This window comes from Manis pentadactyla, chromosome 2 (assembly GCF_030020395.1).
Source record: "Manis pentadactyla isolate mManPen7 chromosome 2, mManPen7.hap1, whole genome shotgun sequence".
Classification (NCBI taxonomy): Eukaryota; Metazoa; Chordata; class Mammalia; order Pholidota; family Manidae; genus Manis; species Manis pentadactyla.
In genome coordinates this window covers 152,386,695-152,403,112 of record NC_080020.1, presented here as the reverse complement: position 1 = coordinate 152,403,112, position 16,418 = coordinate 152,386,695, and the positions used below count along the sequence as shown (strand labels likewise).

Sequence of the window (16,418 nt, the reverse complement as noted above, 5' to 3'; positions counted from 1 at the left end):
ACTTGGGTGCCCCAGGAAATAAGAAGTACATACAACCCATTTTCACCTTGTACACTATACATATCAAGCTCAGTGTTGACCAGGGACACCAGAATGTTTCCCACCCTATTCCTCATTATACCTAAATAGCAAACAAAATAGAGTCTTCATATTAGAGAAAAATAACACATGAGAACCATGATTCCTATCACAGAAATCCAATGCGCCCTGGTGAGAGGTGCATGTCCTGAGATCAGTCAGCCCAACACTTACTGAACTCCTATATGTGCACACGATTGCACTGGGCTCCAGGAGGGATAAGAACAAAAGCAGAAGTCCTTGTCTTGGAGAAACTCAAACCCTAGGTAGGAAATCAGAATAAAGGTCCAGGATGACCTGAGGATGACATAACATGTGGATAGAAAGATTAAGCTAGGACAGTGTTAGGGAGGTGGCGATATGAGTGTTAACTGATGGTTGGTGGACCAGCAGCTACTTAGACAGTGCTTAGAACTGTTAGCAGATGCTCAGTAAATGTATTCTAAGTAAACATCACAGGGATGAATCCTTTCCACTGAAATTTGAGCAAAACTTTAAAGACAAGGAAGGACGTGGCTAGGGAGAAGAGGCTGGACTTAAGGTTGCAACAGAAGCCTGTCCAAGCCTCTGGCAGTGGTTCTCAGCTGGAGCACTACTGACCCCCAACCCCAGGGGTCTCTGAATTGGGCAAAGGGGTTTCTTCCTGTTGTATTCACTGTTGTGAATTATTATTGAATTATTATTGGCAGTTAGTGCCTGGGGCCAGGGATGTCAAAACCCTTCAAAGATTAAGAAGGTCCATTGTACAATGAGGAAATGTCCTCTTAAAATGACAAGGGTGTCTCTGTGGAGAAGCACTGCAGCAAAATAGGAATGAAAGATCTGAGAGAAGCCACAGCACATGTTAGCTTCTGGGTCTGGTCAAAGGAACTGAAAATAAATTAATAAAAGGAACTCAGATAATTTCCACAGTGACATTCATTGATTTAGGAGAAAACATAAAATCTAAACTGGGAGATGTTCTGCCATTCATTTATATTATGGATTGAGTCTGGCCCTCAGCCTACATCTTGGTTTCATAATTGCCCTTTCTTTCCTTGAATGGGATGATGAGGGAGCATTCAGTCAATGTCCAGGCTACTGTGGATATCTAAGGGGTTACTGCCCCCACCTTCCTCCCCAGATTCCAGGGAATTAAGGCCCAAATGACACATTCCAGTGTCATTTCTCAGAAGAAGCCTGAGGAAGACTGGAGACCAGGAGCCCACCCGACACCTTAGAGGAGGGGCACCTGCCCCCTTTACCCTCACTCCCTGGCCTTTGTCCTCCTGAAGGGCTGGCTCAGGAGCACGTTCCCAAAAGCCCCCAGCAGGTGACAGGCAGCCATCCTTGTCCCCAGGCTTGTCTCCTAGAAGGTTCTTCCATCAACACGGTGGCTCTCACTTTTGGCAGCCATACTTGAAAAAAACTACTCCTGACTCTGTCTGGCTAACTATACAAGAAGCATTTTGAACTCCCCCAAGGGAAGATGGCATGCGTTACTAGCACCGCCTCTTAACATCACCTCAGCAGGAGGTATTGGAGACTGCCTCTTCCTGGAATAACACAAATCATATGACATGTGACAAAAAGTTCAACAGAAATCTTGAACACAGCATCTCAGGTTTTCCCTAGCCATGGCTGCCCATATTTTATAAAGTTCAAATGCTTCCCCCTGACTTTTGTGATCAGGAAGCACAGTGCTTGTTGATACGCAGCTTTGGAGAAAATCACTTTATGAGCATAAGCAAAACAAACAGAAAAAAGGCAACTCAGCCTCTCAACCATCACTGGAGTAATGCATCCCAGGTGGGGGTTCCTAATGAGAATAGCTATGTAGGTCAAATGTTGGCCAAGTCCTCTAAAATAAGCTGAGCTGGAAGCCTGGAGCGAGGGCTGCTTTCCTTTAACAGACAGACATGATGCTGGGACCAAAAGGTCCCTTTCGGCTTAGACATCGGGCATCCTGCCAGTCGCTAAGCAATGTCTTTCTGTGATCCTAACTCTTCAATCTGTCCACACGATGGATGTTACCACATACTTAACGCTGTGGTTCGTGGCACCACTGACTCCCTGCACCACTATTTTTAATGTCTGGTTTTGACTGTGCTATTTAATTTGCCATTATTCTACACGATTAAAAACTTTACAGAGAACAATTCAGCATTCACCAAGAAAGGAGATGAGAGTGTATTCAATATTTTAAATTCCTTGAGGACTTGAGGAAAAAAAAAGCTTTATGGCATTAGATTAAAATTGTATGTCATATACCAAAGCAAAGACCACAAAATTTTTTTACTGCCTCTTCTCTTACAAATACTTAGCTTTTGCACACTATTTTGTTTTACTGTTGAAAAATAATAAAATAAATAAACTTGCAAGTTAAATAGCAGGAAAAAACTGACTCATGATTGAAGCCTGAAAAACTACTTATAGTAAAACTAGATGAATTGCTCAATTTCCTTCTTTCAAGAGTTGTACATTACAGCAACCATATTCTTCTCTTCCTAAATCATCATCTCCTCTCATAACTTTCCTCTTATTCAGGTCTCAGTAAAATAGGTTGAGAGGGTTAAGAGAATGCCTCTTTGATCTTTCCTGAGCTCTTTATTCATTCGTGGATGACTCTGAAGCGTTAAGTCTATGAGACAAAACACATTTCCTCCCAGAAATAATCATTTTCCAGGTTCTCCTTTCTCTGTCTTTATTACAGCACGCTCGCCAGGAACCTAATCAGTAGACATGCAGGTTTCAGTGTATGCTAAATGAATTACCAGTCACAATCTGTTATTGAAGGGAAATCAAAGAGGAAATTAAGTGCCCTTATTGTAATTGGGTTGACCCAAGAACAAGTTCATGGATACTGGAGTGGGAAGAACAAAGGGAAATTCAGAAGGGTTCCAGAATGATTCAATTTCTTCCTTTCTTGATAGAATCAGAACTGACATGTGGATAGCTCTGTAATGCCATCTAGGGTACCTATTCTGTGCAGGTACTGAGCTTGGCTTGGGTGACAGTCAGAATAGACAAAATCCTCTCCATGCTGCCCATAGGGTGTAGAGGTGAGTCAGATGTGAAAAGTGAAACACCCACAAACGTTCTAGATTAAAAGACAGGGTGCTATGAAACAGAATGAAGGGGACCTCATTTGGCAGGAATGGTCAAGGAAGTCTCGCTGAGGTGTAACAAAGCTAGTGCCTGGAGACAAAGAAGAGTTACTGCATCAGGGAAATGGAGAGGGTGGGAAGGAAAGGCTCCAGGCAGGGAAAACAGTTTGGGAGTACGGCCCGAGGCAGGCCTAGATCCTTGTTCAGCTGAAGAACTACAAGGTCACCATGAGGGACTCATTGAGCAGTGAAGACAGTGGCAGATACCAAGGGCTTCCGAGGTCAGGTTAAAGATTTTGGACATAATCCACAGGGCAATAAGAAATCATTGAGGGATTTACATTAGGGGAAGTTGGTGAAGGATATATGGCGCCTGCCTGTACATTCTTTGTATCTTCTGGTGAGTCTATAAAAACAATAATTTTAAAAAAAGAATAGCCATTATGATTTACACTTTTCAAATATCACTCTGGGTTCTGTGTGGTGAATGGATTCGGGCAGGAAGGGACCAAGTTTGAGGGTGTTGTAGCCATCCAGGCCAAGAGAAGGCATGGCAGCCCTGGAGATGGAACGAGTCGTGTTACACTTTGGAGGCAGGTTGAGGGAATTGGTAGTTGTTCAGATATGGGAGGCCAGCGGAGGCAACAGGAACGAGTTTGAGGTTCCTGGTTTGAGCATTGGTCTGGACAGAGATCCACTGATTGGGACAGACAAGATTGGTGCAGTTAAAGGTGGAGTTTAATTTTGAGACTGTGAACTTCAAGTTGCTTCCTGGATGTTCAAGTGGGGACATTGAGTAGATAGTTGGATACATGAGATTGGAGCAGTGAAATGCCAGTTAAGCACAAAACATCAGTAATTTTTGGCAAATAACAGTCATAAGAAGAAGATACATGGCTTGATTTTCTGGGTCTACATTTTGCTATCATCCTAAAAGAAGTACATTTAGGATTCAACTGGTTAGAATGCATCTTTCTCCGTCATGTATGAGTAACCTTTATTCCATGTTGTAGCATCCTGAGAGTATTAACAGTATCAGCTTGTTATGGTGACAATACAGGGTTAGTGATTTTAATCATTTTGCTGTACCTGTGTTAGGACATTGTATCCACATTCAATTACTCATATAAATGCCATCATAGGTAGTGTTAGTTCACTTTTGTTTTGCTACTAGTGAAGCAGGGTGTGTAATTTAGATAGAACCATGTACCTTTATAGGAATTCTGCCTGTCAAAGCCTTACTTTTTTCTTGCCCTTCTTCTTCAAGTAGAGTTACATTTATCAATTTATTTCACTATTTAATTTCCTTCTACATCTACTAACACATTTTAGGTTTCATTAACTTAACTCTTATGCTGTTGTTTTTCATTAGTCCTTACTTGATGAGACTCTTAACTTTTTATGTTGTGAGCTTTCACTTGTTTTTCAACCTATTTAGTAATATTTGCAAGACAAAGGAAAGAGTCTCATTCTCTTAAGTTTTCAATCCGTTATTAAGAGTACTTTACATTTTCAGATTCCTACAAATGCTGTCTAGGAAGCATTTTGTTCAGGAGACTTTGGTCTTGTCCTGTCCTCTGCAGGGGTGAGGTGGAGTCAGGGATGACACTGAAATTTATCATCCAAAGAAGAACCTTTTTGGGTATGAGAGGGGAAGCCAATGAGACGGAGTCAGGGAGAACAGGAGAAACCCTCTCTTCTGGGCACTCCAGGCTGCACATAAGCGCATGGCTGCTCTAATAAGGCCGACTCTGTGCAAACAGAATTAAGATCGGGATGAGAAGCTAGAATTTCAGGGGCTGAGGAACTTGTCAGTAAAGAAGGCAAACAGCTGAACGGGCCGGCAGAGTATGGATCACTCCAATTCTTGGTTTCTCTGAACGTCAAACCAATGCCGTGCCCTCCTCCTGTTCGCTTCCCAGAGCTCCTCTGCTAGAGAGGTTCTGCCTGTAGTCTGAGGGCCTGCTGGTCCTTTTTCCAGGTGTCCCCTGACCACTCACACCTGTGTTGACCTTCTCCCGCTGCACTACCCACAGCAGGGTGTGAGTTAGCGCTGGGCTCTTTTCTTTCTTGAGGATCTGCCATCTCCTGTGTGAGGGTGTTAGTCTTGGCTCTGCAGGTGCCTTGAAGATCACGGATGGGAGAGATCCTGGCTCACCCTCCTCCAGAAAGACCTTCGGGTGTGAATGCACTTGACCAGGAGGTAAGATACGGGCAGGCAGCCTCTGGGGTTGACAGATTACTACTCTTTGCCATGGCTCCAATCTCAGAGGTATGTTGAAACACTTCTTTTTTTTCTTAGCTGTGCATTCTCTTACTATATTACTTTTTAAATAAAACTAGGGTACACTTTCCCCTTTGGAGAAAAGTTTGACTAGCTGTTTTTTTCCCCCATGCTGGATTGTTTAGATTTATGTGTCTACCAGAAATTTGATAAAGGCAGAAACAGACATTTATTGAGCACCTATTACATCCTATGGAAAACACTCTAAGGGTTAGCACATAAAGCTTGCCTGGATAATGTTATATCGTAATTTAGATCCTGTTACCAACTAATTGATTTGGGGGCCTTGTTGGAGGTCAAACTGTCAGTGACAGTCCTGTTGGGCAATTCAAATCTTCCAAGAGGGGTTTTGTTTTCATTGAGCATTTCCAGGACATTTTTACTCGCTAGAGGTACAATGTGAACAATTTGTGACATCTACCCCATGGCCCCCTCTGCTTCAGGCCCTTGAGGCATTTGCCATCACAAGTGAAAATCTAGGGGTGGCACTAGGAGTTTAGGAGAAAGCAGGGAAAGTGTGGGGACAACGTGAGCACATGCCATGGGGTCTGTCCCCTGGCCATGGTGACTGTCGGCAGACTCCCTCAGAGGGGCTGGGGCTCACTGAGGGCCTGGGAGAGAGAGAAGGCACCTGGAGGATGGGCCACGCTGCCCGCCACACAGGCAACCTTCTGGGCCAGCAGATTCCTAGAGGAGATCTGTGGGGCAGGGTGGGAGTGGCGAGAGGTCAGTCTGAAATGGAGGGATGAGGGTAGGAAGACCCTGGACATGCAATGAGCTGTCAGTGTTCACCACAGTGGTTGGGGGGCCAGTCACGGGGGGAAGTAAGCTGGGTATCCAGCCTCAGGCCCGGTCGTGGGGAGCAACTTGTGCTTCCAGAGATGTGACATCACTGTCCCTAGACAAGCAGCTGCTTCTACCTGGGAAGCTGGACACTTACCCCACAAATGGCCAGTCTTAGGGAGGCTAGACACCAGCTCCTTGAGGACAGGAAGTGGGTACCAGTTACATTATCGAATAACCCTTGGGACAAAGTCTACCCGGTAACACAGGGTGCATAAGTGCTTGACAAATACAATGTCACCCGATGACAGAGCCACAACGGTGGCCCTTCTGAGCCCTGGAGGGATGATGAATTAGCCTTTACCTTATTCATGCATACACCTCAATCTCATTCCCAAAATGTTCTGTGTCAGATGATGAGAACTGAAAATTGGTAACTGGGCTTTAGTCTTTAGCACAGATGCTGAAGTTTACGTGAGCTTCTTTCACTACAATTGCAGACCAAGTATTCCTTTGTTTTGTTTTGTTCTCTTCTTAAAGGAAGGAACAGGTGGCATTTTGATTTTAAATAGGCACCATTCTTCAATGTTAATTACCCTTTTAGGTAAAAGAATTGACAAATCTTTGCTGAACTATTATGTCAAAAACCAAAATGGTACCTCTTAATGAAACTGCTTTCCTTACAAGAAATTGATCTTTTTCCTTATTGTGTTTTTTAGTAAAAGTTTCTGTCAATGTACTGAACAAGGGGACTACTTGTGACCCCCACTGGACAGGTGGTAAGTTACCAGTTTCTAACCTTCTGTTCCAAACACAAATACTTTGTCCTCCTAAAGAATAGTTCACAAAGCTCTGTCCCCACTAATCACAGCCTTGGTTACTCGTGTCACCTTTGTTCTCAAAATGCTTCAGCTGCTTTGGGAGACAGATGATAGAGTTATACCAACAACAATATATAGCATCTAGCCCAAAACCTTCAGATTTCCAACTTCATCTTCATTGTATGCATGTGATGCACAGTCAGGGGTGTATGTTTAAATTCTAGACCCAAAATTTTCATTATAATTTTCAATTGTCCAGCAGTATGTGTGCACTGTAGAAAAAAAATGGGTACATGTAACAAGTGAAAAACAAATGAAACTCAACAAACCAAAACAAAAAACCTCCATCTCACTGCCAGGGTGACAGCCACCATCTGCAGTTTGGTGCAAATCTATCCCTATTTTACATGTAACCCATATAAATCAGGGCTGTCCTGGGGCCAGTTTGAGCATGGGCTTGCATCAGAGAGAAACACGAATATGCTATAAGAGCCTTGAAAAGTGAGGTTAAGTATCAAAGCCTCTGGACAAGAGAGGGTCAAGGGGAGACAGACTACAACACACCGTGAAAGGCCCGGAGGATCTTCTTAGCCGTCTTCTCTAAGTCCCCGTGCAGCTGCCTGTCTGTCTTCTGTCTTCTCCTGGCCTCCTCCTCTCTCTCTCCCCGAATCCTCCAGACCACCACTCTCCCTGCCTCCTGCCACCTTCGAGGTCCATTCTTCTATAGTTAGAAGTTATATTCTTCTTTGCCTTCTCTTATATAAAGGGGTGTTTCTGGCTGCTTCTACTACCTAAATCAGTATAAATAAAAGACCCAACAATGCAAATAAAGAAGATTCCTGGGGAAAGGGAATGGAGGGAATGATCAAATGTGTATTTTAGTAGTGTTATGCTAATATATATATTTATATGAACAAAATATTTTCCATTAATCTACTTTAGTATTTTTGTCCAGCTGAACTAGATACTGAAACACAGGTGCAGCAAAGCGGGCCTGCTCACAGTCACGGAGCCTCAGCCTCCCCGTGGACTGCCCGGGGCGGAGGTGGAAGGGAAGGAGGCCAGAGGAATTCTGAATTCTGCCGGTCTCGGTGTGAAGAGGACCTGTGGGACAGCGAGTGGGTGCTAGCAGACAGGTCCACGCATTCTCAGGCTGCTGGTGAAGCGCAAGCACAGGCGGCATCTCTCAGACAAGGTGCTTGCAAAGGAGATGGGAGGCCTTTAGGTTTCCGAGACGAATCCCTTTTCCTCAAGAGGTTTACAGGTAGAAGCATATTATTTATCTCAGAACTTGCCAGAAACTCTTGGGGAAGAATTTCTTCTCCCTCCAGGCTCACCATGACAGGACGACTGTATGTACAAAGGAAGTGCCTGCCTCGGCCTGCTCTTGGTAGGTACAAAGATCACTGAGGATTCATCAGGCAAATGGGGCAAATCACTGGTGCTTCTGGATGACGGTGAAAGACCCAAACTCAGCTGTCTACTCTCAGAATTGTGAGAGTGGCAGAAACATTTGGATTCTGCATCAGGACATTGGCAGGGCAATAGTGCCTTCCGTGTGTGTGTGTGTGTGTGTGTGTGTGTGTGTGTGCGCGCACGTACTTGTTTAGAATCTGCAATTCTGTGTGTGTGTGTGCATTTGTTTTATATCTGCAAAGCAATCAAACAAGAATAACCCTATCTAATGACGGCTGAGCTGCTTGGAGATACTTTATCTGTAGAATGGGGATTTAAATTCCTGCTTCTTGGGAGGGGAGGGTGATGCAATCTAGGTCCTGCAGGCTCTACTATGGTTCAGAGGCCTGCTCATCAGGGCTGTGCTCATCCACACACTCCTGGAACTCACTTCACAGGGCAAGTTCAGTCCAGGCTAGACCTTGAATGAGCATAGCCAGGATGGTGATGGCCCATTAGTAACTCTCGTCTTTGGCACAGCAGGTGGATACTGGGTTTAGTGACTTCCCACTTGGCTGGATTTGCCACATGCCTTTTGGAGCTTTTAACAAAGTCCTTATGCCACCTCAAAATGACACTTATGTGAGTCCCATTCACTTTCCCTTGGCCTAGGTGGGTGGTTGATTATTATGAATGCAACCAGGGTCCAAGCTGTGGAATACACATGTTCTTGTATAAAGACAAGATGGTGGTAACGCAAATGTTTTGGTAATTTTGTTAAAAAGGCAGCCTGTGTTTGAAGAACCAAAATCTAAGTCTGAATTTACATTTCACCTGAACAACTTTTTCACTCAGACAAAAGAGCAGTGCTTGAAGGTAAAAACAGGTTTGCAATGGTTAGGAATGACTTCCATAATTGCACTGTGCAAACCAGTTATATAACATAAGAGAAAGTCGAGCCAATTCTGATTGTGTTATTATTGGTATTAGGATTCTCATTCTCAAGTGACCACTGCTTTTCGGTTTATACATGAGCATTTTCATGTATAATATATTGTAACCACATACTCTCTCTTGAACTGTCTTAGACTTTGAAGAATGAAGTTCAGGTTGAAAGGAGAGGTATGCAGAGACATGCTGCTGAGTCCGATCTCCTCAGAGAGATATTCTGGCCAAGCTACATTTTTTAGAGTGGAGAGGACCATGTCTGGTGGCCTGACATTTCATGAACTGTCTGGTCTGCTCCTTAAGGATGCTCCTGTTTCATTCAGCACAACCTGTTGGCTGCAGATCAGTCAGGATGGAACTGGGAGGTGCCACGGGGCATCGAATGACCATTATGCTCCATGTAGAAACAACAGGATCTGAAAGTCTCCTGAGAAAAGCTGTGCTTATGAGATAACCAGCTTTACTTGCAGAAGATTTGGAAAAACACAAACACAAAAAACAAAACTTTCCAAGTGCCTATCTGGACTCAACACCTGAATGATTGTAGGAAAATCCTTTACTATATGAAACCACCCAAGCCTGGATGTGAGTGATAGTATATATTCCAAGGAGCAGCCACTCTTGAATTGTTACACTTCTGAAAAAGCTATTGAAGAAAAAAACCATTAAAGTCACAGGACAAAGGGCTATTCCTCTGAGTTAAGTAGCAGTGTCCTCTGGAGGGAGAATTCCACTTCCCCTGCCAGCCAGCAGCTCTGCTGGCAGCTGTATTTGAGAAAGGCATGCTTATCAATTGGTGATGCATGGCCCTTCTACTGTTCTCTGAATGGAGATTCTATTTTAGTGGTATTGATATCCACCTTAGCAAAAACTTGGCTTAGTTTCAAAAATAAAGCACCTTCTATGAATTCTTCAACTTAACAAAGCAATGATCCTCTATTTTTTGTTAACTGTATGCTTGCCCAAATTTAATGGATCATCTTTTAGTTCTTCTGTAATTTTCTCATTTTCCAAAGTTCCATTTGGGGTCCTCAGACTGAAATTATTCACATCCTATGGTCCAGGCTGGTTGGACACAACTAAATTTACATAAATCCCAATCAGGTCCCCAGAGGAGGTCTGAGAAAACATTTTAGGAAATAGACCTTTGTATATCTGTGCTTGGTGACATTTAAGTTGGCTTACTATTTCAGTTTTGGAAATTACAGTTCATTAACATGAAAAAAAGGCAATTACATTTTTATGTATCTCCACCTATGCTTGTAGATTTCACAAATGTTTATGAAGAGTGGCACAATATAATAAAATTGGCTGTCTTAAAAGAATTGCATTGGCTTCTGGTGACAGTAAAACTTTATAAAATATGATTACTTAACTAAATTTTAGGGCTATTAAACAAACAAAAGTCTCCTGCCAAACATCTGAGCTTCACTGATAATTTTGAATATATGATTACTTTGTATAAAAGATGACAAGATCTGATAGGTAGTAGTATTTCATTAAAGTTATTGTTCTGTTTCCATATTAAAAAGAAACCAATTCATTGGTACAACTAAATTGCATATTTAGCTTAGGCACATTAATGCAAGACTAAAAATAAAAACAAACAAATGACTTCTCTTTTTTCCTATTTTGCTATATGTAAAATATACTTTTTTTGTGTAGTCATTGAGGGCAGGGCATTTCTTGCATTTAAAATTAAAGTTTTTGCGGTTAAATTACCATAATGAATATTACTAATGTGTAATCCATCAAGACCAAAAAGCCAGCATCTTGCATGATGTTTGGCCCTTAGTAGACATTCAAGATTACTCTTGGAACAACTTTTATGTAAAAAAAAAATCTTAACTCTTATTTGGCTACAAATAACATCTATAATACAGTTTATTTCTAATGTAGGAGAAATTTGATTTTGGAGCCTTGTCCCTCAAACCTGGTTCTGATTACTGCTTCAACTCCTGTTTATATAATTCTACACAATTTTGGCAGGATTCAAGAGCACATACCAGGGTGTTGGCTTTTATGAATCTCCTGGGAAGTGAATGTCAAGCTGACTGGATGAACTCTGGCCACAAATCCCAGACAAGCACAATGACTCTATTTATTCAGACTTGGCTGCCTGAATGCAGATTGACTCTGTAGGCAATAAATTTCACAGGCCAAGAACTTCAGCATCAGTCAAGCTGAACCTGAGAAGAAAAATGCACCCAGGGAAGTGGAGCTGGGCTGCAAAACCTCCCATGTTTTTATTCCACGTCTGCATATCATTCAGCTAATTCATATGGTCACTAATAGACATGCACTGCCAATGGTTTCAGAGGCTCTTTTCAAAAGCTCTGTTTTCTGTTGTACAATTGTTACATTGAAAAGAAACAAGGGAAAAAATGAACAGTGCCCATTGCAATTGGCAATCTGCATTTAATATTACAGTCCAAACTGATGTTAGTTATCCAGTGACCTCTGTGGTAAAGATCAGAGAATCGATGTAGGGATGTTTCTTGTGCCTCCCTGTAGGAAACCGAAGTGAACAAAAAGCAGTAAGAATTGTAATTCAGTGCTCAGAGCAATCTCACCTATAATCTTGACATCTTGATGCAGCCAGGCTTTAGATTCAGTCTGAGAGAACTGAGCTGCTTCTTGAGAGACATGAATGGTACTCCATGTGTTAAAAATAAGAAAGGAATTGGCTCTTTAACTTGAAGATTTATGTTAACTACCTAGATATCTATTAAATTAATTGTGTGCTCTCCAAATATTGATTGGGGATTAAAAGGTAAATTTTCCTCTTTGAGAGAAGTAAATTATGCCAGTAGGAAAATTTCCCCCTGCAGATTATATCCAATGATCACTGCCTGCAAAATTAAAATTGTCAGTTTAAGTAGATAAACCACACTCATTTAAAGAGAAAAATGCAGTTATACAATTAAAGTAAAAAGACTGCCTAATATGTGTGGATAATGTAATTACTGGAAGCTGTAGGCATCTATATTGCCAGTCAGTTTGGATTCCTGTTCCCTTACTTTCCCTGAGCTTATATATTTGTCATCTGAAACACTGTCTGCAGCTGACACTATCTCGGCTGCTCTTTCTGGATGTCTTAATCATTTGTTTCTCCTCTTGACTTAGCTGCAATCATTTCATCCAGGTATTTGCTGTGCCCAACCTCCCAAGCTTACCCCAACTTGAGAGGCAGAGCTCTTCTTTTTAGCAAATGGGAAGATATGTAATACAATTCATCACTCCCTTCCAAGTCTATTGAAAAATTCTGTTAGTAATGAGTACTTTCAGGAATAATTTTGTCTTAAATCTTCTAATTTTTTCACATTCTGCCATTGAAATTGCTAAAACCAAGAGCTATAGAAAGGGAGATCAAACAGATTGCTACCTCTATCATATATCCTTCATTTATCCAAACAAGAAAACTGATTCTTATATCATTTGTCCCATGCCCAGTTTGAACCTCATCAAGAATAAGAATTGGAGGAGCAAACGTGAGAATATACTTCCACTTCAATGATATCTCCAAACTTTCTAGGTAAACCCTGTCACAACCTCAGCTCTAGAGGTTACAGTAAAAATCCTGCTGCCCTTGAAAGGGAAGGATGTGGAGAAATCCATTCTATTGGTTTTGGAGGCTTCTGTTTGAAATAATTTCTGAAAATGTGTAACTTCAATATGGCTTGGTGGTAAATATATTAAGAAGTGGCTGTAGACATTTCCATGAAGACTGAATAGATGCTTTTCTTCTAAATAGGTAAATTATTTATGTATTAATCTGTAGCCAACTTATTATATTAGGCCTTATGTTTTTGTCTTCTCTATCAACCCCTTGATCTTCCCATAGGACTAACTTAAAAAATCAGTGTTTGTTTGGTAAAAGAAATAAAGGTAAAGCAAAAGTCACCTTTGATACTGGACAATGAACAGTAGGAAATACTCTCAATTCAACTCAACCGTATGCATTTATCCATGCATCCATTCAGCAAGTATTTAGCATCTCTGCTGTGCCACAGTCCTTGCCCTTAGGAAACTTCCAGTGTAATTGGCAGAGATAAGGTATTTTAATTACTCAATGTAACACATAACTAAAATTATGATGAGACTTAATAACAAAGAGCAGGGTGATCATGAGAAAGACTAACCACAGGTCCAGCTTAGATAAGAGGGAGGCTCCCTGAAGGTTATGTGTACTTCCAAGATGAGTAGGTGTTCATTGGGCAAAAAATTGGGGAGTAGAGGAATACAGAGACTTTGAGACAGCTGAGCATGGCTAGTTAGGGGAGCTGAAAGAAGGCCCATGTAGCTGAAATGCCATGAATGAGCTCAATGTGCAGTGAAGGGGAAGAAGCAGGTGAAGCCAGAGGGTGTAGGACAGTGTCAGGCATGCCGTGGATTCTGCACTTTATCCCAAGTGGGATGGGAAATCTATTTAAGATTTTAGACCAAGGAATGACTTGATCTGATAAACATCCTTAAAAAGATCACCATGAGGAGACTATGTTATAAAGGGGGAGGTACAGAAATATCCTAGTGTCTACTGGACTGGTTTAGACAAGCCACCATGGAAAGAGGTGGATGGACTAATATTTAATCTTAGAGGTTGAATTTATAGTATTTGAAGATAAAATTAACATTGAAATAAGAATCAGGAAGCAGTTAAGGATGAGCCCCATGTTTCTGGGCTTGAACAACTGGGTGTCTGGCAGTGCCACTTTTAGATATGGAAATAATCTCAAGAGGAACATATTTATGTGTGGGTGAGGAGGGGTAGTGAAGACCAGAAGCCAGTTTGCCACAGACTGAATTTGAAATTCTTGGAATAACACAATGGGAAAAGTCAATTAGGTCTGTGGTTCAGAAGAGTATTCTGAGCTGAGGATACAACATATAAATTGTATGCATATAAAACTGCAGGTCATGGGAATGCATGAGATCACCGAGCGAGTGAGAGTGGGTGAGAGAAAGAGAGAGCGGAGAAGGGAAGTAGGAATAAATGCTGAAACACTCCAAGGTTTGAGATTGGGTATAGGAGGAGCAGTCAGCAAAGGAGCCTGACCACAGAGAGCCAGAGGGGCAGGAACAAACCAGGAGAGTCTGGTGTCAGACCCCTCAGGGCAAGGGCAGTGATCAGCAGTCCTTGCTGTTGTGAGTCTCCTGGCAAGAGGAGTGACCCTCCACCACCCCAGTAGTTCCGGTGGGGAGGTGGGGTGGAAGGGAGCAAAGGAACAAGTCCCCAGGTAACTGAGAGGAAATGGGACAGACTTCTTTCTTAGAAGGGAAGGCAGTTTTTTCTTTTGTAAGAGGTGGGAAGAGACTGGATCAGTGGAGATCAGGGCAGTTATGGGGATCTGGTTAAGAGAAGATGAAGATGAGGTTTTCCTGATAAATGCCAGTCAGCTGGGGCATGCACGAGGGAGATAAAGAAAAATAAGAGACAGAATAAGATTCAGGTTGCTGGCTTGAGAAGTTAGGACAACAGAAAACTAAATCCACATTATCTATGTGTCATCAATTCTGTGATGAAGGTAATTCTAGGCTATTAAGGGAGAAAATTTGCACAATGCCATCACCAGTGAACTGTTGTAAATTATGTATACATAATGTAATACCTAGCTGGGTCACTAAAAAAAGTTATACAAAGAGATACACTCAAAGAAACTACAGATAAGTAGAAGTGGAATTCTACAAAATGTCCAAGGAACCTGCAGGAAGTCAAGAAAAAGAAAACAGAAAAATGGAAAAAAAGAAAGAACAAGCAGAAAATGAAATAAAGTGGAGGACTGAAACCCTAATGTGTCAATAATTACATTAAATACAAATGGCCTAAATACATCAACTGAAAGACAGAAGTTGACAAAGTGGATAAAGAATATAACAACTACATGCTGTCTACAAGACGCTCACTTCAAATATAAGAATATAGGTCGGTTGAAAGTAAAATAATGGGAGAAGTTACATTATACAAACAGTAACCAAAATAATGCAGCTGTGGCTATATTGATGTCTGATAAAGTAGACTTCAGAGCAAAGAAAATTACCACAGATAGAGTGAAACATAACATAATGATAAAAAGATAAATCTACCAAGAAGGCATAGCAATCCTAAATGTTATGCACCAAATAACAGCTATAAAATATGTGAAGCAAAAACTGATAGAATGGAAAGGAGAAATAGACAAATCCATAATTTAGTTGGAGACTTCAACTCTCCTAACAATCGATAGAGCAACTAGACAGAAAGTCAGCAAAGATATAGAATGACAAGGACATCAACCAAGACCTAACTGACATTTATGGAACACTCCACCCACCATCAGCAAGATACACATTCTTTCAAGTGCCCATAGAACATCTACCAATACAGCCATTATCTTGGGCCATAAAAAATTCCCAATAAATTTACAAGACTTGAAATCATACAGAATGTGTTCTTGGTCACAATGGAACCAAACCACAAATCAATAAAATCAAGATTACAGGAAATCTCTAAACACTTGGAAATGAAACAACACACTTCTGAATAATCTGTGTGTCAAAGAGGAAGTCTCACTGAACTGACGGACAATGAAAATACCATATATCAAGATTTGTGGAATGTAGCTACAGTCATGTTGAGAGTGAAATGCATAGCACTAAATGCTTATATTAAAAAAGAGGACAAGTCTCAAGCCAATAATCTAAGCTCCCTTAAGAAACAAGAAAAAGAAGATAAAAATTATTCCAAAGCAAGCAAGATGGAAATAGTAATGATTAAGAAATTGAAAACAGAAAAACTGATAAAGAACATCAACGAAAATTTTTTGCAAAGATCCATAAAACTGATAAACCTCCAGCAAGACTGACAAAGAAAAATAAAGATCAATATCAAGAATGAAACTGGAGATATCACTATAAACTCAGACATCAGAAGGCCAATAAAGCAACACAAGTTTACATACAAAAATATGCCAATTTAAATTACATCATGGACTAATTGAAGAGCACATACTAGCATAACCTACCCAACGTGATATAATCTGGAAA

At 41.3% G+C, this 16,418-nt stretch overlaps 1 protein-coding gene across 4 annotated transcripts in view; it reads right to left on the bottom strand.

Annotated features, from left to right (window-relative positions):
* Positions 1 to 16,418, bottom strand: part of AFF3 (ALF transcription elongation factor 3) — a 507,786-nt gene that overhangs the window by 100,835 nt on the left and 390,533 nt on the right. The gene's annotated exons all lie outside the window — the stretch shown is intronic.